The 23,241-nt window shown below is 39.3% G+C and overlaps 1 long non-coding RNA gene across 2 annotated transcripts; it reads right to left on the minus strand.

Moving 5' to 3' along the window:
* Positions 1–1,540: 1,540 nt before the first annotated feature.
* Positions 1,541–23,173, minus strand: LOC116961695. 2 transcript variants are annotated; one of them, XR_004407102.2, is made up of 5 exons: positions 22,777–23,173; positions 22,499–22,687; positions 22,076–22,214; positions 4,355–4,459; positions 1,541–2,953 (listed from the first exon to the last, which is right to left on the minus strand). It is a non-coding gene; the product is annotated as an uncharacterized LOC116961695 (long non-coding RNA). The 2 variants fall into 2 exon arrangements; XR_004407100.2 differs by lacking the exons at positions 1,541–2,953; positions 4,355–4,459 and adding exons at positions 20,453–20,632; positions 20,755–20,839.
* Positions 23,174–23,241: the final 68 nt, after the last annotated feature.

A 23,241-nucleotide genomic window follows, 5' to 3' on the forward strand; every position in this document is an offset into this window, starting at 1 on the left:
CTAGGTACCTATTTACTTAAGAGTTTGATACATCATACCAGTTATCATCTAAATGCTCTGGCATGTATTCATCCAGCTGGGCTGGCATCTCCCTGCTTGGCACAGGATGTTTGTTTAACAATGACATCGATTTAATACTGAAGGTTGTTTTATTGGGTTTTGTGGGTGGTTTTGATGCCAGGGTTCTGGAAAGCAGTTTCACCCTGTTAAGCTGAAAAGCTTGTATGTTCTTATATATGTTTATGGCATCCAAAGTGGCAAAAGGATACATCTCTAATGAAAAACAGCAAATCAAATCACTGGCTGCACTTTCATCTTTCTTCCTACTGTCTCACCTCTTTTCTTCAATACCAGATTTTGTGCTGTTATTCTCTCTTCTGACCTCTTCCTCCTTCAAAAACTTTCTTCTCAGTTTTTCTTTGTTTGCAGTCCCCCTCTGCTTATTCTTTTTACGCACCTGCCTTGCACAGCATCTTCCATACTTTGTGTGTTGCACACTCACGGGGACCTGCAACATGTGACTCAACAACAGAATGCCCTCCTTGTATCACGGCCTGACACTGATGATACCAGTTTACACTTTCCATGATCTACATTTTTAATTTCTTTCTCGCTGTTCTTTGTGCTTTTTCGCCTTTCTCACCCCTTGGTGTTTTGTTCTCTCCCTACTCATTCCTTGTAAACTCCATCTGACTTGGTTTGGGGCATTCATTAGCAGGCTTGTGAAAACGCTTGCACGCGCATGTACAACTTAGCTGTGTGTCAGGAAAGAGAGCCTCAGAATTCTGCAATGACATTTGGGTCTGCAGTTACATATTAGGCTGCCTTCTGGAATTATCTATTTTCACAGTGGCTACAAGTGCAGAGAGAAAGGAGGAGCCACCTCCCACACTCCCCAGGAACAAATGCCTATCTTCGTGACAAAAGGACAAACAGCTTTTGCCGAGCCCCAGGGACACTTTCCCCACACAGGGCTCATCTGAGGTCCGGCCAAGGCAATGGTTGGATGCAGAGTTTGAAAAATACTGTTACAGCTCAAAGATGTAACATTAACTAGACTCCAAAACACAGCACATAGTGATCATTTCAGTGCTTGGGCCTCCACAGCCTTCTAAGCACAAAAGTCTTTCTTGCAACACTCAAAAGTCTTTCTTACAACTTTGTGTTTTTCTTGCCCATACTTTCTTTTCAGACTCCTGCTGTATTTCATGCTTAAAAATGGCAAAAGGCAAAGAATCAGTCAGCAAGGCCACTTAGTCTACCCAAAGCTCTAAATGAAACCTCTATTCGATGCTGTATCTTTCTGTAAACACGTGCATTTCAACTGAAGAGTTTTACTTTGTTAAGTAGTATGGGATTTGGAGAGATTTGAAAATAAGCTTACATAATTGGTTTATCATATCAGTACTGTTGATAACTGCATACTTTCCTTGGCTGTCAGACTAAACTTTGTGTAGTCGTATACTAAATTAAACTAAAATCAACAGAAAACCCGATGGGATTCATCTTTTATTATTGTTATTCATCACGGATCCTTAAATGTAACAGAAGCTCAAGGAAAAAAGCTCAGGTTCTCGATCTGTTGAAAGAGTCAAATGCCTTCATCTTCCTTCTAACACAGGACAGCCCCTAACTAACTGAGGCTAGATTACAGACCTGTCATTGATAACCTTTATTTAAAATCCTTCAGATGTCGGTTCAGGATTAGGTATCACCCCTATTACTTCAGACAGAAGCTCATCATTTGTATCATGCGAGGGTACCTCACTACAGTCCTGGGAGGGGGATGGTACATATCAGTTTAATAAAGTCTTTGAAGAAGCAAAGAACTGTCTTTGAATGGTGAAATACCGTGATTACTGGTACCAGATTTTGAAACAAGAAAATTAATAAAGGCTTAATTCCGCTTAAATCATTAGTCAGTGAATTCAAGTAGTAAAGCTCTGCATAGTAGTAAAGCCAGTATGACAAGCAAGCATTCAGTGGGTTTTTTAGTCCACAAAAGGTAAGAGACCTAGCTTCTGCTTTATTGAAGTAGGTAGACCTATAGGCTTCGACAAATAGGCAATACATCCTGTTTTACACAACTTATCACTCAAATTTTAGACACCCATCTGTGAGTGAAAGTGAGTACAGACATGAACCCTTTATCTGGGTTGTACAAAGGCAAAATTAAGAAATTACATGCAGGATTCAGCTAAGTGTGGAAAATTTTCCATACAATTCAAAGTTTTAACAACTGGGTGAATTTGTCTTTACCTCACTTTCTTGCTCTCTTCTTCCTCCCCCCCTCTCTCTTCTTTTTGCTTTTTAAAAGTTGTTTTTAAGATTGCACTGTGTCTGCACTGACCTGGTACACCTATCCATACTATTTAGACTGACAACATAAATAAATCAAGAAATTTAAATTCCATAGAGGTGTTTCATTTTCAAGCTAAGAAAGAGCAACATTTAATTACTAGCAGGCTGCAATCATTATCCACTGGACCCACTCAAAACAATGGAAGGCTGCTTAATTGATTCTAAATTACATTAGTTATAACTGAAAAACTTAAAAAGCAAGCAAACCTGAAAGCCAAAGGTATTAAGATACATTGCTGAAATGTGGTAGAAGAGCATGATTCAAGACTGAAATATCCACAGTGGAAATTAATTTTTCTTTTTTGTTTTTGTTGTTAAATACCAAATTCTGTATTTAGATGCTTAATTTAATCTAATTTAGATCTAGGCTGATTTCCAGGTATACCAAAACATTTCTCCTGGATCTCAGAAGACTGCTTACCACTGTGGGTGAGGGATGACCAATCTGGCCTATTAGTCACTTATGGATTTTCTTGTAAAATATATTCTTCCACGGCTGGGAGGGTAGTTGCACTAATTCATCAATGCAGTCTTTTTCCTGAGACCAACCATGGTATGGAAATGGCACTGATGAAGCAGCTTCTGTTTCTTCCTAAAAGCAGACAAAAGGAAAAAGAACATATATATAATGTCAGGAGCTATTAATTCACCACTAAGAAATTAAAAAAACTATTTACATTCCGCTGGAAAATTACACTGAAAAATAATTACAAAGAATGTTATTCAAGAGAGGGTACTGAAATTACTTGCTTCTTTTACCTTAAGAAAAAAAATGCTATTTAAAGATCAAATAACGCATAGTTAAACACAATCACTCCCTACACACTGCATGCATTGCCTGTGTTCATTAACTAATGAGATTCTTTCTGTACCATGCAAAAAAAGGTCCCCTTTTGAATACATGAGATTAACTATTCAAATTTGCCTGTTATCTAACACAAGATTGCCCCATGTAATATTCACTCTGTAGCTGGGGTTTTATGTCCAAATACAAAATCTACTAAAATACATGGTTCAAAAGACATAGTAATATCATATCTAAATCAGGATCATCAAAAAGTGGGATGAGGCAGAAAGCCACAGAGGCTTATTATGTGAAATAGCACTTGAAGAAGAAAAATAATCAGGACAACTACATTTGCTTTCCTATTTGGTATCAACAAGAGATCCCCATGGAAGATAGAGCACACATGGGAATATGGGCAACAGCTTCCACTGTGATGATCTTTTGTTGCTTTTTGTTCTAATACTATAGTTGAGAAAGGGCAATGGACTACCATGCTTTGCATCAACACATAATTAACAATATCAGAGAACCCAGCCTCCCTCATTAATTCAAAAGAGTTCATCTGGTCTTTTCTAGAGTATGCCCATGTACTAATTTAACATTTGGCAAACTGAAGCCACTCCAGTCAGAGCAGCTATTTTGGGAGGCATCTAGTTCTACAAAACTGTGAGACCATACTCTCCCCCAAGTCCTACTTTGACTAGTCATTCAAAATTGTGCAAAATAATCATCCAGCCTATTTTAGTGGTTACGTTTCATGCTCCATGCCATAAACCTGAAAGATTACTGAGGAGGATGCAGCGTATCTAAAATTAAGAGGACAAGGGGGAACTGTGCAGTGGAAATGTGTAATATTGTGATGTACACTGCAACCATGGGAGCAGAGAAAGCTAATGAGCTCTGTAACCACTTTCTATTCATGGATACAACAAAACCTGTTACAGATCTTTCTTATAAAAGTTGAAGTGATGCATCTTCATTTTCTTCTGGTGGGCACAGTACATGATAAAAAGAGCTACATAAAATACACTGTGGGATCGGCATTTAGTCCAGCTGTATCTTTTTCTGGCCTGATAAACCCATGAAACTGAGCCAGAAATTACTCGTTCTTCGCAATAACATCACACCAAAACAATTGACTGCAGAGAACAAGATACTGGCCTACAACAGCAAGACAGAAGGGAGTGTTCTAAGTTCCAGCTATACCTTTATGTTCACTGCAATTGTGCCAAGTTCAAACACATTCCTTCTCCTACTCGCCGGACGATATACTGAAGGACAGTCTGGCATGCATCCAATGAGAGACAGGCCCTGAAAGAAATATAATGGGACACATGTAGTTTGGCTAATAAGAAATGTCTATTAAATATTTAAGGCAAGGTTGATCTTAATATCTACCACCTGTTTAATAACTGAGATTGATAAAAGGGAATGACAGGATAAAAATGCTGCACTTTGCCCTTCATTGTATCTAGACATGTATGAAAGTCACCCAGGACTTTAGACTCCTTCCCACAGTCGAGCTGAAAGCTAAATGTTCAAGGCAGAGCTCAGCTGTAGGGAATGATCCTCCATTTTTATAACAAGATTTCAGTTGGCCTTTCCATCCATTTCAGGTACATGAACAGCCCCTTCGGCAACAGCGTTCTTAACAATCCATTTACATTTTTAATTAGTTTATTGTAAAGCTTAAATATTGTAGTTAATTTTTTTTTTTTTTTTTAAAGAAAGCTTTTGATATAAAAATTAAGAATGAACCAATATCACAACCAGTAAGTTTCATGTTCACTGAAAGAGTAATAATGGCTGATGCATTCTGCTTGTGCCTAGCAACATAATCACAACCAGCTCGGATAAAGACATTCCCTTCCATTATAGCAGCACTAGTGTGGTCACTATAATGCTTACAGAAATGCTAGTTTAGCAGCAATTTGCCATCTACGGCAAGCAAAAGTTGTATATAAAAACTAGGAACTATAATGCCTTGGTTTCACTTTTGTTTCATAGTTATAACACTGCAACGGTGAAGCTGCAATCTGAAAATGCTCCGTCTTGCTTCTGTATGGAAGTCTCTGTAGACAAGCTTCCACAGTAGGTCTCCCAGGAATATATTCTGATTAAGAAGGGAAGAGAAAGGTGGGCTATTGCATTTAACCAGATCAGCACAAATATGCCACCTGAGAGGAATCTACTCATTTTAACCAGCAATTTAAGTAGCAGAAATTTTAAAAGTGTGGCTGTTCAAAAGAAAAAAATAATCTTTATATTATATTGTAGGAAAAGTGACCAAACAAAAAGGAGACATTTGAAGTTAGATTTCTGAACATGTGCAAATGAGATGTATGAAGGGGAGTAAGGACAGGTAGGGAACCTCCAAATTTTGTAGGGTGTTCAGGATCTTTTGGGGGACTGCAGTCTGCTTCCATGGTAGGCTAAATCCTGAAACAAGTTGGTCTGAAAGGTCCATGTTCCTTCCACAGGCTGGAAAAGCAGAGAGCAAGTTTTATACTTTTCAGAAGGTAATGAAGCAACTGCTTGAGTGCATGCAGAAAGTGACTTAGAGTTTCCTGGCGGGCTGCAGACACGTGTCACCCCTCCAACACTACAGAAGGAGATCGCGTGCTGAATAAACCTTCACTGGTCTAGTTCAAGATTGAGATAAATGGCCTTCTGCATGTAAAAAGGCACTCCTGTATCAGCCTATATCAACAGCTGGGGGAGAAAGTGAACTTTCAGTGGTTTGACTTGATCTAATGTGTGTAAAAAATACCCATTGTTTTCTAAAGAATGCTGTTCTATAGCAAGATAACAGTGGATTGTAAGTTACTGGATGTATACAGAAAAATTTGATATATATTATACTGGCAATTTATGCTGCTTTTATGACATCATTAAAAACATGCCCTTTTACTAACTTTTATACAGAATATTATTATCATATTCTGGCAAAACAAAGTACATCAGCTGAGAAACTATCTCACAGTGTGTGATGTCTAGTTATCACTGCCAATATTAGCTTTGTGGACTAAGTAATAATATTATAACTGCTGGTTGCTATTTGTGTACCAGACTGTTCCAATACCATGATGATGAGCATGCTGTTGGTGTCTGGAACAGATGGACAGAACACAAGAGATATTTGCCTTGATTTTAAGACAAATAGGATTACCTGTTTCATTAATAACGCTACATGAAGGCACAGACAAAGCCACATGATTCTATCTCCATCTCCAGTAACTGACAGGAAGAAAAGGACAGTGCACATTTATAAAGACACACATTGGACGCAACAAACAATTTACTCTAACTTTCAGAGAGAGCAAATCTCTGAATCCCTTGTAAAGCCAATGCAGGTGCTTTATGCTGTTAAGAGTGGAAACAAAATTCACCGCCTCGCTGTCAGCAACATCACTCCATTGCAGTTCTCTGCAAAGGTGATAATTCAGGCTGGAGATGAGGCAAATGCCCGAGTCCTGCCCAACTCCACTGATTCCCTACTTGCTGATTTAAACATCCCTTACAAAGAAGAAGTCACAACAGCTTTCCATCACTTCTGGAGAAGAGAACTGAAAGAACAAGGAACACCACTTCACCTCATCTTTTTGATATGACAGAGAAATAGGGAGAAAAGTACACTTCAATTCCACTATGTTGTTTCTTAAGCCCTACCACCAGATAGACACTTTATTCTTCATTCTTTTATTCTTTCACAGAAATGAGGAATAGAGACCAGGAGACAAAAGTAGAGGGAAATATTTTTACTGTAGGTTGTGCAGTTCTGTTTAGAATTAGGCCAGCGAAATTGGGAAAAAGTGATCTCAGGGCAATCTCATAAACAATACAATATATGATGCCATATACTATTGGCAAACTGTTTTGAATGACTGAAAAGGGGAAGAGGGCTCTGACACAGAGCGCTGGGATCATAACAAGAACAACTCCTTTCCTATTTCAGTCAAAAGCCAAAAGAGGAAACTGGAATCTACTGCTTTCATATAAGAGCTGCCAATTTCCCACTGGTATCAGAATCCAGTCATTTTTGGAAAGGAAATGTCCTATTGCTGCATGGCAAAGCTAGCAGGTGCAGATGGGATGTGAAAAACTTTCCCAATCACCAATCTGCCAAGGTCATGAACCAAAAAGTACAAATGTTTTTAAGGACAATCATTCAGTTCCGCAGATTCTGAAAGCACATTATTCAATTTGGCACCCAAAAAGGTTTGAAATAAGGCCACCGATGTAGGTGAGGTGTCAGATTACTGCAGTGATATAGTCCCCTCTCCCAACACACGTGAACAAATTTCTATAAATTACCTATGTCGACAAACACTAGCATACATCAAACAAACACAGTGGCAATGCCTTGTCTTTAAATTTAATCATCTGTTAATGCAGCCAGAAATTTTGTTCAAAAGTGTCTGCTTCTCCCGCAGCACTGTCTGGCCTGCAGACAACTTCACAATGTCAGACTGCAGCAGAGCCCTGTGAAAGGAGCTGCTGAGCGCCGCTGCCAAGGCTACAAAAGCAAGCACGGACCGTCTACTGCGTGGCCATGTAAAGCGTGTCTCAGGATGAAAGGAGCAACAATCATGCAAAGTGCTGAAAGTCTTAAGAAGTGAGATTTAGCATGCAGCCTCTGCTGAACGTGTCAGGCAAGGTCAGCATTGGGGAAAGCAGCTAACCATGGCATGATGGCGGTAAGCATCAAATCCTCAGGATTAAAATGAGAAAACTTTCTGCCATGCTTTCACTTTCCACTTCCCTTTCACTGGCAAAGAACACCCATCTACATCTGTCCAAGGAATCATGTCATACCACTACAAACATAACGAGATTTTGAGTAGGTCCCCATTCACATCTGAAATGCACATCTTGAGAAAATAACAGGAAATAGCAGAGCAAAGATGGTTTCCAAGAACCACAGAGCCAAATCAGCACTTTGTTCTTAATGCATAAATTAAGAAATCTTCTCTGCTGCTCTGTGGAGCAGGGTGAAATAGAGAAGAATGGCTTATATTTCTGCAGAACTTTGCATTTGCAAATACTGACTGCATTTTCATTTGTTTCCAGTAACAAAAACAGGTTGGATAAGCTAGTTGGAGTGGAATTAATTTGAAAGCTAAGCAATGATGGCTACACATACAAGACAGCATCCCTTCCTCCTTCTGAGGGACGAGTTCCTCTACCCTGAAATGGGTATCAAAGATAGAGGGTATGAATCATTTTCTGAATTGCCCGATTCTCTTTATTGACTATTGACCATTTGCTGAGAGAAGCTGGCTGAAATTGAGGGTGTGATTCATTTTACTTTGCCAATTACTCCTGAGCTCTCTTCAATAAGAAAAGCAAAGCCATGTACAATACCATTGTGGGATCCCATCTTTACTGTCTCGATAATTCAGTCTATTCATTTTCATTGGGGAAAAAACAGACTTTCCATACTTAGGCACTAAATTTTTAGCCTGGGTTCTAGAATTTAAACTGCATGCTTTTTGTTAACTTGAATATCCCCATATCTAGCAGAGGTACTGCTAAATGACGACCACAGATTGGACTGGAATGGTGAGGTCATATTTCAGGGCATGAGACCAGAGAGTAAAAATCAGCCCCTGCAAGGCTTTGCCAGCCTCAACGAGAAAAAAAAAATGGGGAGGAGGAAAGAAAAAGAAATTAAATGAAAGACTGTCCTGTTCATGAGCTGTAGCTTTCAGATTTTCTTAGATATTTGCCAATTAAATCAGTGAATTGTTCTTGAACAACAGTTAATTTTTAAGCTGATAATATTCATAATACTACCCAAGGAACACTGAAAGTGGTACTGGAAAATGTGATCTGGGGTGCTATGACTTACATTGAGCATGTTTAGAGGAAGACCGTGGCTGCTAAGGGTATGGTCTGTGCTCTTGGGCACCAGGGTCACACTCTACATAGCCTTTGTGGTTAAATCTTGTTTTCCATGACACAGACACTTCCAATACCTAGCATCAAAGAAAGACTATTCAGGCTGGAGGAAACATGTAGTGATACTTCTCATAAGTACCTCCCAGTCTCCAGCTTCCATAACCCTTTCTCCCTCCTGCACCCATGGACACATATCCATGCCTGCTGCCAGGGTCACAAAGACAGACCTCTTCCACTCACAGAATCATGAGAACCATTTTGTTCACATACCGCGCCAAGTACAAAGAGCACCTCAAACTACTCATTTAGATGCTTGTAGTACATAAAGTGTTGATAGAAACGGAAAGAGGCCACTTAACCTTCATGTTATCTAAAGGAGGCCTCAAGTTGGAAGACAACTCTTGTTTACTGTACCTACCCAGCAAACTCACAGGTGATACCTAAGGCTTAGTTCTAACCTGCTGGCAAATACTATGTTCAATGCAGGAAAATTGTCTAAGGAGCCTGAAAACCCACTACTACTACCTCTCTTGGCTCTGGAGTTGATTCAGACGTTGGCTAAGCTTATGCAAGCACAGATCTGAACAGTCAAGATATCTGTGCTAGTTTACAACCCCAGCACTGCTCAGGAAGGAGTCATTTGAGCACACCAGTCACACCACCTATCTCAGTGTTGAGAAAGAGTCATTTGGCAGGTTTGACACCACCCTGAATTCCTTAAAGAGGGGAATCCTAATCTAATTACCTCAGTATTGTTCAATATTATAAACTGCAACTGCTGGAAGTAGGGCTCATGCCCTGTGAGCTAACTGCTTATTAGAATTGAAAAAGTAACGGTTAGAAGGCAGGAAATGAATACAGAAGTCTGCTGTCTCATAGAGTAATATATGAAATGATGTAGAAGTGGGGAATAGAAATTTACTTCCTCAGATTTAAAAAGAACTTATCCCTGGATAAGAGCAGTGTTGTTAAGACAACACATCCTAGGGTCTAGTCTACACATAGTTCTTGTAGAAGCATTACTACTTTATAGAAGCATAAATTATAATTTAACTGAAATATTATTCTGTTACAAGCCCTAGTGGCCAGTACATTCTTGCTCTGAGTGTCATTGAAGCAAAGAAGTCGTTCTATCACACCTATCTACATGGATTCTCCCAGCCTAGTTATCTCAACAGGTATTCTGTATTTGGTGGAAAAACTTTTGCACTTGGATAAGCACCTAGATAAAGCATTTTGTTTTCTGCAGTCAAGGCATGTTTTTTTTCTTTTTTTTACATGCAATGACGTAATCTACATGAATTCTACTTTTTTTCTTGCTAAGTCTGAGACAAGGCATACATTACTCTGTATAGAATAAATTTTTAGCTTGTGTTAGCAAACATGAGGTAGCTTATTCAAACCCATGCCAGGAACTAAATTAAGTTTTCAGAGACAGAGGGGAAAAACATACAGCTGCTAATTGTGAACAGTTTTTCTGAGAGTTTCCTCTTTCATTTTCCATTTAAGCATTTTTTTTTTGCCGTAGGACAAAAACATAGCCTGCCACTACCACATTTTTTCAGCCACAGGTTCTCAAATAGTCAGATGAGGATTATTTTTCAAGTCAACCAAAGCATTAGCAAAACAATGGAGTATTGAACTACGGGGATGAAGATTTGATAAAAATGTTGATAAGAACTACAGAAAGTTGTTCTAGTTCACAAAATGTGCCTGTTAAAATTGATCTAGATACAAGTTCAGGTAGATTGTTTTATGTACCTGTTAATGTTTTTTTGTTTTCTCATTCATACCCACTGCAGCTCCCACCTAGAAAAATATATCTATTGCTTTGGAATGACTAACAGGTTAAGCAAAATTAATCATATTACTAACACCTGCCTAACAAATAGATTAAGAAATGCAATCTACCTATAGATTTAGACTAACACCTGGAATTCTAACTATACATATTTTCACCTAATAAATAACCAAGTTCCAAATAAATGCCAGTGAACTCACTGCAAGAGTACAGTGTTGTAAACCTGTACCACAGCTCTCTACAAAACAGCTTCAAGGGCTGCGACGTGAAAGCAGGTTTTAGTGCTGCTTCCATTCACCCTTTCTGTGCCCCAATTAGTGATGACCTTGCCCGTGCTGGAAACCACCAAATCTGGAAGAAGTGCCTTCTCCAACTTTTCCAATTTTCTAAGGAAAAAAAGGCCTTTGTCATCATATTTTGTGTATGAGTGCTTGTTTTGCTGTTTTCACTTCCTGTTTGAGTAACTTTTGAATCCAGTGTCTGCTTTGCAACTAAATTTGAAAGTGAATCACAGGTTTGAAGATACAAAGTTGTCACAAGTTTAGTGGAAGTAGGCAGCCAGCTAGAAAGGAGATCCAAATGGTGCCTCCAGCCATGGAAAAGGATGTGGCAAAAGCCCCATTCTCATCAGACATCAGACAATCCATCTAGTACAGACACAAAGGCCAGGGGAAAAACTTGCATGAGGCACAAATCCCTTGGAAATCAGGCTTCACTGATTCCATTGCTCATGGACCTACTTGCTCATTTCTCTTAGACTTTCCTACCACACAGAGAGCTAGGGTGCCCTAAATATCTGCTTATGCCATTCACGGTCCAAGTTATAGTTCAACTACATCTCCTTAAAAACTCCAGTGTATATTTAATGAGGACTTTTTTCCACACACAGAACAGATCTCCTTTGTGCCCCAAACCACTAAACAGTTCTTCAAATACACTGTTTTCATGTATCTACAATTTTTCTCAGTGTAAGAAACCATTTTCACATGTGGCCTTATTTGAAATGTGATTCTGCTCACTGGCATTAGTTTGTAAAAGTATATGAGTCAGTCTTTTTCTTTCTGTTTGTTGAGTTTAGATATTCAAGTCCTCAGATGGTATTCATTTATTTTTTGCGCAGTCAGAAGTCTTGCCCGTGATGCCATGCGCTCGTGCATTATCAACAGAACTTCAGGTTATGTACAGATGATTTCTTCTGCATCTAGCAATGCCAATGGATAGAATTAACAACCGCCGAAGTTCCTCACCACTCTTCAGATGTGCTAATAGGAGAGTTTATGGAAGTACTGCTAGCTCAGGTGAGGCAAAGCCAGCTGCCATATCTCAGACTGGGATTTTAAACTGCTTAAAATAATCTACCTAACTGTGTTTACTATGAATTAGGGAGAACTCACAGAACCTGCTCTGTGACAGGTCAGTATGCAGCAGCTTGAAGGACCCATGTGACTGTGGATGGAAACCCTCTTTCCTCTGCACATCTGGATCTGGAACAAAACATCTGTTCGTGTTCTAAACTAGCCAAGGCTGAAGCTACTGTTGTCCTAAGAAAACTAGGAAACATAAATAGATTCTTTAAGACTCCAAAAACACCTACTTAAAAAACGGAATCCATATTTCTCCAGCAACACAGACATAATAAGACCCAAGTTTATTGCACTTTTTCATAGAGCAAAATACCTTTTGGCACATTCTCCAATCCCATAAACATGACCAAAGGAGTGAAAATTAAACTAATACACAGAACAACTGTTAAGACTCAGCCTTCAACCTAAGAGTACTGATCAGTACTGATCAGCTATGGGAAGCCAGTTTTGCACATTCTTGCACAGTTTCCGTGGCCTTATGTAAAAAACACATGCAAAAATACAGGTGCTCATCTTGCCCCAAATAAATCTAAAACTGCATGATTTTGATATTTGAAACTTGGCATGCATCCTCTAAATGAACAAATACCTTGTTCTGTCACAGACAAAAATTGTGTGCATTTCATACCTCTTCAGCATCAAGCACAGTACATTCCACCTTCAGAAGGATACAGGAATGTTTAAAGACAGCGTTATCTAAAAGAGCACCATGACAACCATAACCAGGTACCACATCTACACATAAGAGGCACAGACTCATGTTCACTACAAAGGAGGGGCACTGTGATTGTTAGCATGTCACTGTAGAACTTCCATGAACACAAAGTACAAATACTGCCTGTGCCCTGTCCTTGTGAGTGTCTGCTTAAGTGAGACCCATCTCCATGTGAATAAATTCTCAGCAATGCAACTAGGGAAGGCTAGTGTCTCAGACATCTGTGCCTCAAAGGAGAGCTTGAGGGAATTTTCAGTTGTCTAATAAGAAATGAGTTCACACTGCAAGTTTTCACTTCCTAGAAGGTAGTAGTAGGATCTCCTTCCTCCTCCCAGCCATCCATTTTAATAAAATTGCTGGAAGACTGGAGTGCTCTGTTTCTCTTCCATATGAAGTGAAATGGCCAATGGGGTTCCGTGTTATTAATGCTGAATGTTGGATTAAACAGAGCATGATCACATATATCTTATTTCTTTAGGGAATCAGGCTCAAAGAATCATCCCCCTCCCTTTCTGCACTAAAAAGACACCTATTGACTCACTAATCTATCTCCAACAGATGAAGGAGGTGAAGAAACAAAGCAAGTAAGTGATTATGTTAACTGTGGGAATGAATTATTTTTGGTAGCCAGATGGAAGAAAAGCTTCTGAGGAAATTTAACCACCACACCCTGCTAGTTATTAAAGGACTGTGTGGAAGCCATGGCTGGGTGACTGCTTATGCAAACTTTGGAAAATGTTTGTTTAATAAAAAGATTAAACAACAGGTTTCATGACAATGTCTGCTGTGTCTAACAGGACCGGACTGTTACAGAAAACCTGGTCTTGCATCCAGGTAGACTGCTGTGTCTGTGTGGAGCAGACAGATTCGTGCATGTGCAGGCTAACTGAGGATTCAAGCCACAGCGAAAAAAGAAAGGGCTGTAATTTTTGTCTGCATACTGTGACAAAAAAAAACAAGTTTAGCAAATAAGTTCTGTTATGGATTAAGGCTTACATGCATGTATAGTTTCTAGGTAGAACAGAATTGCAACTTACTCTATTTGAAAGGTTTTGTTGTTGTAAAAAACTTTCAAAGGAAGACTTCTCATGTGAATGAGAACTTTCAAATGAAGACTTTTCTTCTGAATGAAAAAATCGTAAATTGAGATTTGGTCCAAAATACATATTTTTAAAATGTGGGGCTGTAGGGAAAACCAATCAATAGATATACAAAATTTACAATAAAATTTACAAGTAAAATTCCTACTGTGAATACCCAACAGAAATAAGCAACGCTGCAGAACTCTCTTGGTTACATTCTGATTGTCCCAGTGAATGGTACTGTTCACATTCTTCAAAAAGATTAGAAGTGGGATGTCGCATGTAGCTACCGTGATTCATTTAATCTTTTTTTGTCTTTTTCCAACCAAGCATTTTAACAGGGAAAAACAATGACGTCATCAAGTTCCCCTCTCTGCTGAGACTGGGGAATTGCAAGGTTTTATGCTGATTTGTTGACTGGAAAATTTAAATCAGTGATATTATTAATAGATGTAGGTTCTCTTGCCGTTACTTTGTGGTAGTTCATGAGGGAGACAGAAGTACCTCATGATCTGCTTGTAGACCACAGTCAAGGGATGAAGGATCACCCAACATTCCAGGACACTTAAAAGGAGGACCAGAATTGGATAACATCTCTTATTTGAAAATACAGTATTTTCTTGGGAGTTATTCTTGTTTGTGACATGATTTTCCTAGTTAGAAGAAACAAACTCAGATGAGAATGAGAGATTAAATTCTGCCTCTCCACTGTGCTGCAGTCTTTCCCTCTACAACTGTTGATGCAAATACTTAAAAATCTATGAAAACTCATACACCTCCACATTAAAATTAGTAAATAACTTAGCTACATTTTTAATTATCAGGTACAAAGGACACAGCTAGTTGTTGCCACCTTCAATACCTAAGCTGCTTGTCATTACGATGTTCAAGAAAAAGGGCTCAGATCCTGAGTTACTTGTGCCCAGCTCTGATTCCAGTTCGGATCTGAGTTTAACTAAGCAGAGACAGCAGTGAGTCCCTACTCAAGACTGCCACCTCCTGTCTTAAATCCCTAGTCACTCACTGGCTCATTAGTAACCTGATCACGGTGCTTCTAATGCTCCCTTTGCTTGTAAAACTAATTCCATGTAGAGAGAGGATGTTTCTTCAAAAATAATCAGATACAAATATTTATATAAGTTATAGGAAGGAGAGCAACTATGCAATATGTTGTATCTGTTTTATGAACAGTTATGTTTCCATGGATATCCAAAGCTATTAGACCTAATGAAAATTCAAAAAAGAGATGATTTCCTTCTCAGGCAGTGCTATGCTCTGTCTCACCATTCTGTGTTTCAACAGACAGGCCTATCCATTTTATTATGCACATTAATCAATTGCCAGATAAAAATACATTACTGACACCTGAAACGTGCTACTGCATTTATAAACTGTTGATCAAAGACAGAAAGGGAGAAAGGCTGATTTTTTTCCCCAGTTGTTAATACTAATTTTAAGTACAGCTGGCATCAAAACTGCAAAAATTGGGAAATTAGAGGACAGTCTTTTGCTTTGCACACTTCAGATGTCTGACAGTTCTTTGCTTCTAATCAATTAGGCAATAACCTTGACATCTTTTATTCACATCTGAGACTTTCTCTTCCTGAGTCTGGCTACTGGAATCCAAGTAAATGCACATTCCTGTGTTATTTTCTATTTAAGATCTCAATATCCTCCTTGTAAGGAAGAATAAAAATTCTCATACAAAAGTTTTGACTAAGCCCATCTTCACCTGCAATTTACAAAAAAAACCCCAACTTTATTTCCTTTCCTTTTCCTTCTGTTTTGCCTTATTTAATCTGAAAATATAGGGCAAATGATCTCTGCAAAACCGCTAATTGAAAGTTTCAGATATTTTTCAGGGTAACAAGAGAAGAGAGGTTTTCCTTATTTTAAGCTAGCGGTACATCCACTTATTTGAGCTATTTCCCTATTTTCATTCTCAATCTTAGTAAGTTTTCAGCCTTCATTTAACTGGGTTAGTTTCCAGAGGCCTGCAGTTAGGAATTTCAAGGGCAGAACTCACTAGTTCTCACTTCAACACTGAATGCATTATTTCTCTTGTGCCATGGCAGTAGGAATCAAAACAAAAAAAACCAAAACAAAACAAAAAAAAGGCAAAAAAAGAGATCACATCATTTCTGAAGCAGTTCTTGGGATACTTTCATATAGTAAAGTCCTTACCACTAAATGGAATATGGTAAAAAAGTAATTGTGCTGAGTGTCTGCACTGCACATCAATCAATTGACTTTGGAAATGCCCAGCATTTCTGAGAAATACATTTGGTCTTTGTTAAAAACAAAACGCTTTAAAAAAAAAAGGCTTTTGAAAAAAAGTGAGAGGTGTGATTCAAACCATGTAGCAATATCATGTGTTGGCAATTCTTGTGCTTTCTGGAAAAGCTACTTAATGAAAGACATTGCACTTCGTTCTGGAATGTCTCTCGTCTAGTCACACCTCCCTAGTCTTCAAAGTTTGATACAGAGGTCCCCAAGTGTTGCAGGACCAGCACTGTCAGGCAGGAGAGCCTGAAAAACCCTGCAGCACAGCAGTATAGTAGGCTTTCCTGCATCCCGTAGACTGGGAAACCAAGGTACAGGTGTTTCCATCTCCTAACCTCTTGCATGCTGCATGCTCGCAGGATTGAATCAATCAGGATTTAATCTCTCCGGTATCCCTGCACGTGGCCTATTTACTAAGCCCACATGTCCTACTTCCATGGTGCACTCTGCTCTGAAATTTCTGGTTGTACCTCATCTTACTTCAGTCACTGCAAACTCATAATTTCATCGAGTCACAGAATGGTTTGGGTTGGAAAGAACCTTCAAAGCCCCCCCCGTCCCACCCCCCCACCCCGGGCAGGGCCCCCTTCCCCCAGCCCAGGGTGCTCCCAGCCCCGTCCAGCCTGGCCTTGAACCCTTCCAGGGAGGGGGCACCCACAGCTGCTCTGGGCACCCTGCTCCAGTGGCTCATCACCTTCATCATAAAAAATATCTTCCTTATGTCCAATCTAAACGTACTCTCTTTCAGTTTAAAACCACTGCCCTTTGTCCTGTCACTACAGGCCTTGGTAAAATGTCTTTCTCCACCTTTCTCATAAGTCCCCTTTTTATACTAGAAGGCCACTATAAGGTCTCCCTGGAGCCTTCTCTTCTCCAGGCTGAACAACCCCAACTCTCAGCCTTTCTTCATAGGAGAAATGGAAAACCTCACTGCTTTCTAGTTTCTAGGATATACAGAACATATTTTTTTCCTCAAAAGAATTAAAATAACAGATCCTTATAACACACTTCAACGCTACCTTTCATTTCTTCTCCCCATAACTTGTCCTCATGTGGAGCTGGCCTCCATACAGTTCCGAATATGTCCTAAAATATACATTGGATCTTGAATCACTTACATCTGTGAAACATTGCAGGATGTCATCTCTGTGAAAACTATACACGAGCTGTTACATGCATAAGAATTGTTACAGATCCACCAATCACGGTGAGGCGCTAACAGTAACTTTTGATCCCAAATTCATTATCCTTATTGTCACATATATCTGTATACAAATGCAAGCTAGCTCAGTTACCAGTGGCTTCATTTTGTTCAGGTCATACTTTATCACAAATTCATTACTGCAAGTAAATATGGACTAGTTAAATAATGCACATAAATTACTGTTACCTCATGTGTCATGTTCTCTGGATTTTTTTCTTTTCTAAGTATTCCTATTAAAAATAATATAATAAGAGCTATTCTTAAAATCCGGTAACATGTAACAATATTTCTGTTTTAAACAACAGCATTTCATCATTGTGTTTTTACAGCAAGCAAGCATATGCCCATGTAAAAGAATTCTGTAAAAACTGAAATTGAAAATGCAGAAAACAGATAAAGAATGGTCAAAATAAATCCATTAATCAATTTGTTAAAAGTCACATTCACTTGTATGGGGCTTAACTTCATAGCAACAAAAGAAGAATTGATTTGAAATCATTCTCTGAAAATTTGAGGTGCAAACAGACTTCAGCTATCAGAATTCTACCATCAGCAAATAACAGCAAAACATTATTTTGCATATGCTGTGGATGAGTTTTGAAAACTGCATTTATTTTTTAACAAGTCAGTATTTAAGCCCACAGTATTAAAAAAAGCAGGGTTATGGTTAAGCACAGGGCTGGGTATTAGATGATTTAGATTCTAGTCTTGGCTCTCTCTCTGACCTCCCCTATGAGATATTCACAATTATTTTTTCAGAGGTGACACCTAATTTTGGATAACCCAGCTTTGCCTGACAGACTTTAATACCTGGAACCCAGTTTTCAGAAAATGGTTTCAGTGACTTCAGCTGGTATAAAAAGAATTCAGTATCTCTGGAAATCAGATTCCTGAAACTCTGAATTTCCACTGGTTGCCATTTATATCTCTACAAAGTGTCCACAAAATGTCACCAGTGACATAAGTGGATAATTCAGATTTATTAATACTTTGCATCTGCTGCACATGCCTAAACAACTATACAACATTCAGGGCAATGGAGAGCAGGGTCCAGAGCATCCAGAGGCTTGCCATGAGTGAGGTGTCCAAAGTCCAACACACCTCATCTGCACATGCTTCAGCTTAGGTCATCAGAAATTAAAGTGTTTCAAATAAGAAGCCATAGCTGAAAAGGCAAATTTTATTTACCATAAAACTATTTGTGGCCCCTAACTTTCCGTGAAATCAACATAAGTATATGCCCTGCAGGGATATGCACCTTTGTGACAAAGCATCATCACATACACAGTGATCAAAATACATTATGATTTCCAATGTCTGAACTCTATATTGTGTTTTAAAAATTCTGAATGGCAAATGCGATACACGCTAGAGATGCTACATGGAACCGAATTTGAGCTTAATTTACAAAACAAAGTGACCTTTAAAATGTGTTCTTATGTTTATCTGGAAATGAGTCAACAAAAATAAACGTTCATACTCTGTAACCCTGTGACACTAAAGAGGAAAAACATTTTCTCCACCTCATGAAGAAATGTTATTGAAAAATCCCCAACAGTGAAAACCTCTCCTCATCATATTTTAATTAAACAGCTAAATATCTCACCCAAGAATCCTAGTGTAACCTACACTGAATCATACCATCTGTATGAAGATGTTTTGCCTTTATGCCAGTACTTCCATCTCAGATGACTCAGAATGGGTGGTGCTTATAGGGAGAAGAATCCAGACCTTTCTATCCTACTCAGAAATCCAGGCCTGCTGAGCACACTTGTTCAATGCAGGTTGACACCAGAGTTGTCTTTTCTTAGCAGGAAAATGATCCTGCATAGGCTACCATGACCTCACTGCTTCTGGCACCTGAGCGAAGTTGGTTTTGACAACCAAGAAAGCTACTTATTCAATATTTGGTAAAGGTCAGAGTCCATTAATGCTAATGAGGTAGTCATACAGTGTTGGATGTATGTCTGTTAAGGGCTTATCAGCCTTTTAAACCATGATCTATTTAGAAGTATTCAGATTTCCTGAATGTTTTTAACTTACTATATCCACTGTTTCATAAATCCAGCAAATGATACCGAGTGTTTAATCAATTCTAAGGGATGCTTTCTGTGAATATTACTAATCTGCTATTTTTGGTAAAGTAATGAAATAATTCTGAGACAAAGGTAAAATGCCTCAATAAGAAATAAAACAGATTAATGAAGATAAAAGATGACTACTAGTAGTTAGGTAGAATGTCTTTCCCCTGCTTGGCCAAAAGAACGCTGGAGCAGGCCTCATCAACAAGGGAACTGGCCTCAGTTTCCCCATCCAGCACAGAGTTGGCATGTGCAAACCCTGTACACCTACACTGAGAGAGAGGGCTCCGCAGGAATTGGAAGTGGGACTAAGAAACACCCTGTTTGCTGTCTGTGTGTGAGGTGTCGTCTGTTCCTCCCAGACCCTCCTTTCTCTGCTACACTGAGCAGAGCTGTGGGACAGCTGTCCCAGGAACTCATTTTCCCTTTCTGTTCTGAGTATTTCCTGCCTCTGTTCACAGCGTTTCTCTATGCCTGCACATTTGGGTAAGCACAGAGCACTTAATCGTTCATAAAGTTCATAAAAATCTATTAAACTCAGTATAAGATAGTTGTAATACTTTATCTGGTAAGCTTCAGCACTCTGCTCAGTCATCATACTTTATTATCTTCTATCATGAAGACTTGCTCTCTCGCACAAGTCACAGCAAGTCACCACACCTTTTCCTACTAGGAAACAGTGGGTAGTTCTCTCCACAGCTTTACAGGCAGCAGCGAGTGGACACTAGCTTTTTGGAAGATAAATATTCTATTTACACAGTATTATGCAAAGGTTACTTTCCAACTTACTGCAGAAAACCTAAGTTATGAAGTATATATACAAAATTACTCTGAAAATAGAAAAAAAAAAAAGATATATTTTCTTCTGTTTGCTTATTTATTTACAACCTTCCAAGCAAGTTGCACTAACTAGAATACACACAAAATGGAATGCGTGCAATATATACACAAAGAACATAATTCAAATGTATATGGTACCCTATATTTTCACCCATCAATTCACTGATTTTTCAGCTTCTCCACTTCAAGATTTCTTTGCATCATATGACTGACCTGCAAAAGAAATACCAATTCCTGTGTATTTTAGGTGTAGCTAAATTAAATCTCTGCAGCTATGGTCTATTTATATGTACACTGTACTGTTAGCACAGTTCAAGTACTTCACAAATACTGACCCTGCAGGATCTCTGGGGTGTTACACTGTTCCTCATCACCACTCATGTGGACAACAGATCTTCTCCACTCACACCAGTGGCTGCACTGTGATGGAGAAGACATTCTCTGTTACCCGCCTCACAGCAAGTGACACTGACAAGTACAGACCATGACAAAACTTCCCTCCCTGTTACTAACAAGGTTGCTACCATGCTCTGCAACTTTCTTCCTCTAGGCACTTTTTTTTTTTTTCCCCTTTAGAACAAGAAGTAATATCTCAGTTCAACTAAACTAGTAAAATAAGTTTTAAAATAGATTTCCGTTCAAACCACATTATATTTCCTTTCTCGCATTGTACGTGACCTTTGGTGAAACACCAAAATCTTTTAAGGCTATCCAACAACTGACAGCAATAGTTGGTAGCAAGAACAGCGATGGATTTACTGACTCTACCCTGCAGTACATAAGTTCCTCCTTAACAGGCCTACTTCCGGTACAGAACTTGCATCCCTTTGATATGTAATCTTATATGCTATGCTAGAAGCAGCAAATTAACCATTTATTTTGCAGTGATTGGTAGACTCCAATATCTCTACTTCTTGAGTGATTTTAATTACACTGTGATTTCTGACTGCAGTTCTCAAACTAACCCTTTGTCATACAGCATTTAACTAATAGTCTAAATCCCTCATAGGAAAAGACTCGTGATAAAAGTTACAGGGGATGTATATTAATGTAATAAAATAAAAATCTTACACATATATAAAGATCTAGTGAATATCTAATCTTAGAAAAGCGAGTGAAGGCAGTTTGCTCTTTAATTTTCTCTTTCTTTCTTCAGGTCTGCCAAATTAAAACACAGTTTGCCTCAGAGCAAAGTAAATTTTGCCATCATGGTACATGAGGAGGCATAGCTGAAGCATTCTTCCTGACAAATCAACAGATGATTTGAGCTCAAAATGAAACATTTCTCATTCAGAGACTGCAGATGCATGAGCATTAGTATGATATGGCATGGTACCATATCCAGCTTATTGAAACTAAGACATAGGCAGGTTAAATCACATGTCCAGAATTACCCAGCAAATCTAACAACAGAGCAGTAAACAGGGTGTAGTTCCCTTGTCTGAGCCCTCTATGCTGGGTTCAACAAGCTGAGTGATTTCAGATACACAGATTAATTAATTTTTCTGGACAAAGGCTTTTAAGGCAAATGCTTTACGCATATGGCTTCAGCCAGCAGTTTAAACCCTTTACTTGTATAAATATCAAACGTCATGCCCTGAAAAATAGATTAAAATATGAATATTAAACATATCTATATTAGAAAGCAATTTATACCCAAGTAAAACTGTTACTACTCCAGAGTGACCAGGGTGTCTTTCCATTAGAGCTGCATGGCACTGGATTAGTCCATGTTTGTTTGCACAGCCTCTTCATCCTACTAGGTAATGACAGGTCTTCTTTTCATTCTCAGTATCTGGATGTGATTAAAGTAAAAAAAAAAAAAAAATCAAATATTATGGCTTATATTCTGGTATTTTTAAAATTTCTGATTGTTCCCACTAGTCTGTAAAATTCAAGGCAGAAAAAACCATTACAACCATTATTTATATGTAACTTATATAAATGTAACTATACAAAAAACCCCTCGCACTTATATTGGTTCTGCTATGCCTAACGTAAGATTGGCCACTGTTCATAGTGGATTGACATAGCTCATGGCACAGAAGTAAAAAAAGGGGGGGTGGGGGTGGTTCCCACCTTCTCCAGTCTTGTGGAAGTCTGTGGAATTTTGGGCAACACAAATGTTAAAGGGCTGTCAGAAACACAGCTGGAGGTCATACTGATTTTTTCCTTTATTCGGAGTCCAACTGCCAAATGCAAACTGATTCCCAAGCAGACCTGGGAAAAACCTCTTGGGGAGAGTAAAACCTCTTCTGGGACGTCAAGCTGTGAAATAACACAGTGTTAGTGATACATAGTTCATTAACAGCGGCCTAATTTCACACTGTACAAGGAGAGCTGGCAGACAAACCTACGGTGGGCTGCTGGAGAGGGGAAGGGGCGAGGGAAACGGGGGGTCGGGCAGTCTGCTCTCCTCAGAAGGCGGGGGACGCTGCTCCCTGCCACGGGCGCCTCCTCCGTGCGCTCCTAAGGTGGTAGTGTCTGTCTGTCTGTCTGTCTGTCTGTCACGACAGCACAAGCAGCCCACAGGACCTCGGTGACCGCCCGCTCCCACCAACTCCCGCACCCCGCCGAGGCACACATAGTACCCGCCTCGGCATCGGTGAAAAGCGAAAGGAAAAAAAAAAAAAAAAAAAGAAAAAAAAAATTTGGCTCCGATTTTCGGGCCGCTTTTCCCGTCCGGGAGCGGGGAGCGAGGCTGTGAGGACGGGGTTAGGCCGCGGGGAGCGGGGCCGCCGCCATGGCAACGGGGGCGGGCGGGGCGAAGGGAGGAAGAGGCGGGCGAAGGGGGAGGTGTCGCCGTGCTGATTGGGTGACGG

Source organism: Tyto alba, unplaced genomic scaffold, assembly GCF_018691265.1.
Source record: "Tyto alba isolate M040663 unplaced genomic scaffold, T.alba_DEE_v4.0 Super-Scaffold_22, whole genome shotgun sequence".
Classification (NCBI taxonomy): Eukaryota; Metazoa; Chordata; class Aves; order Strigiformes; family Tytonidae; genus Tyto; species Tyto alba.